Source organism: Papio anubis, chromosome 18, assembly GCF_008728515.1.
Source record: "Papio anubis isolate 15944 chromosome 18, Panubis1.0, whole genome shotgun sequence".
Classification (NCBI taxonomy): Eukaryota; Metazoa; Chordata; class Mammalia; order Primates; family Cercopithecidae; genus Papio; species Papio anubis.
The window spans coordinates 18969042-18972263 of record NC_044993.1 but is presented as its reverse complement, the minus strand read 5'-3'; the positions used below and the strand labels follow the sequence as shown (position 1 = coordinate 18972263).

General features: G+C 35.1%; 1 non-coding gene across 1 annotated transcript; it reads left to right on the top strand.

Annotated features, from left to right (window-relative positions):
* The first annotated feature begins 247 nt into the window (after window positions 1–247).
* TRNAK-UUU lies at window positions 248–320 on the top strand. The gene has a single exon. It is a non-coding gene; the product is annotated as a tRNA-Lys (tRNA).
* Window positions 321–3222: the final 2902 nt, after the last annotated feature.

The window sequence follows — 3222 nt, the reverse complement described above, 5'->3', positions numbered from 1 at the left end:
GGCACATAGGAAAACACTTTGAAGAGAAAAGGATAAGAAACTTTGGACATTTGCTCGAGTGAAAACAAAACCCAAGACTCTTAATACATAGGGTACCAACAGGTCCCAGTCTACCCCGGGGAGTCCTGGCGGATACCTATTATCTCTTCATCCTGTCCACTTTGGATTTGTCCCAGATGATTCCTTTATTAGTTTTAGCAAAGTGCTGTTATTTATTATTGCATTAAAATAAATCAGCAAGGAGGGAGCCTGGGTAGCTCAGTTGGTAGAGCATCAGACTTTTAATCTGAGGGTCCAGGGTTCAAGTCCCTGTTCAGGCACGTCTTGTGGCTTTTGGCACCTAATTCTGACTCAATTTTTTTTTTTTTTTTTTTTTTTGAGACAGTCTCGCTCTGTCGCCATTGCAGTGGTGCAGTCTCGGCTCACTGCAACCTCCGCCTCCTGGGCTCAAGCCATTCTCCTGCACCAGCCTCCCGAGTAGCTGGGACTGCAGGACCACCACACCCAGCTGGTTATTTTAAGAAGACTTTCCTATAGATGAATTCGCATGTGAATCTGTAGCAGGTGGACTTACAGATTCTTCTGCAAAGCACGATTTTTCATTGATATCAGATGACTGTTTCTTTGCTAAATTTCTAAAATTTTTTTCTTCCAAGTTTTTATGATGCATGTACAAATATGTAGTGCCTGCACTTAATATATTGGCACTTGAGACAGAAGAAACATTGCAAACAGTTCAAAGGCTATTTTATCAGTGCTATTAGAGGCTTCACAAAGAAAATGCGTAAGTTCTAATAATTGGTTCAAATTTTCACTTCCCATTCAGGAAATCAAATTATTAAAGTTTCTGGAAGTTCATTCTAAAGAAGGTGAAATATCTGATCTTATTGTTAATACTAGTAATACTCCAGTTTTTTAATGAACTTGTTAATTTAACAGTGAAGATGAAGTACTAAATTTTGTGGCGATAACACCCACTCAAAATTTGGTGAAGCACAAATTCATGGTAAAAAGCAATGTCAATATAAAATTAAGAAACTTATGGGACACAAATAGGTTTGAAATTTGTTTTGATGTTCATATAATTCACAGCTTCCTCCCACTCACTGCAATGTTAAATCAGTTAAAAATTGTAGTGGTTTAAATTTACAAATATTTGTGTATACTCCGTTAGAGCAATCAAACCACAATATTTTTGCGATGAAGTTGATGATGAATATTACAAAATAGTGTGGCAGTATGGACTTTTTATCTTTTTGCTGCTTGCCATCAATGGAGTTTTTCAAGTTTGCACCTTTAAAGAGTTACTTTGTAAATCAAACTACATGTTATGCAGTGGTTTTAAACTTCTTTTATACATAAGTCTGTAAATTGTGGTTATATTTTATTCAACACCAGTTGGATATATTTAATCAAAATCTTGAAAGAATAGAGTGCTCAAAAAAACTTTGTCTTTTTTTTTTTTTTGCCAGGACTCTGACTATTACAGGGACCCCTGGATAAAGCTGTATCCCTATTTTAAACATTTAAAATTGTAAAAAGTATTTAGTTAGTTGCAATTGTTGAAAATGAAGCTTGCAAACAGGAAAACAATGAATTTTATCCCTATAACAGAAAGAAAATAACTGAACAAATTAAAAGTTGAGGGCTCAAAAATTATGCAAGATTTCCTGTTCAAAATTACGATTTCTTTTTGTAATACCTTGACCTACGGGAAGAATTTTTTGATATTTCCGTTTTTATGTGGATAAATTTATATTTTTATTCAATGGAATGAAATGGAAAAACCTATGATTTGGAATCATAAGTTGAGACAACTTACCTGAAGGGTTTTTCCCTTTAAAAATACCTGCCAAAGTGCTTGGGAGGTAAAAAGACAGTATATAAGAAAATATTTGGGCTAAAGTATTTATATATTTTAATCTGAAAAAATAGAAAATTGCAATATACTCTAGCAGTTTACTCTGAATTTATAAGACAGCTCAGTAACTTTGGAGAAAATATTTTCTTAATTAGAAATGTTATAATCTTCAGTAACATTCAATTGAGGAAGTTAACAGTTTCAAATTTATTACCAACAAAATGCAACTTTAGTATTTTTTCTATGTAATACTTCACAAAGCATTAAAGTACAACTTTGGGGAAGAGTATATGATACGCAACTTTATGAAAAAAAGATTAAAAAATAAATCCATGTCTAAAATATACATTCCTTAGGCAAATACCATGATATAATAATATTAGAAATAGATGTGGCAAAAAAATAAAATATATGCTAAACAGTATTGTTCTGCTAATGGTATTGTTTAGCATTCAAATAAGAGATTCAATAAGATAAATTATTTTCATTTTGCTTTCATGGAAACAGATAGATGTTACATTTATTTGGTAGAAGGAATTTTATTTTTGAAACTATGTTTTAAATAAAATTATTTTGTAAGTCCACAAATATCAAGTCAATGTATTGGTGAATATGTTAATATTTTAAATTACATAATTTTGATTATTCCCAGCACTATCTGTTACTCTAAAAAATGTGAGAGTGGCCTCCCTATAATAGAAATAAAAACTGAAGAACTACTCAGTCAAAAGAGTTAAGAAATGGATCGAAGAGTCAGAGAACAGAGGAAGACAGAGGGAGGGAGACAGGGTCAGGAGTCCCAAGAGACAATAGTGAATCCCTGAAAATGGCCCAGGGACCTCATCATACAGGGTGCCTCTGGTGGCAGTTGCCCACCCACTCTTCCCAGCCCCATTTGGAAAGAAATAATATATCAACTAAAGAGACAGCACCGTCAATGGTTGATTCTTTCCTTTACCCATTCATCTCCTACCCACTGGCTCCATCATTCATAGGTTCATTGACATAACCAACCACAAAGCATTTGTTGAGCATTTACTATGTGCCAGGCACTGGTGATGTGCAAAATGGAATGAGACTAAAGTCAGGGTGTGCATAGTCTAGTTCCAGAGCAGGACCAGGAAGCTACCAACTGGGATGGAGGCCTGGAGGGGACCCAGAGGAGCATCTGCTTGTAAGAGGGGACTGAAGAAAACTTCTCAGGGGGCTAATGCCAGGTTCTCCAGTTGAGTCAAGCTGCTGCCTCCACTGCCACCCCCACCGCTGCTTCCTCCTCCTCCTCTAGGAATGCTAGTTCACCTGTTAGAGTTTTATATAAAAATGCAAGCCAATGCTCTCTGCTTTTGATATTTTTTAATAGT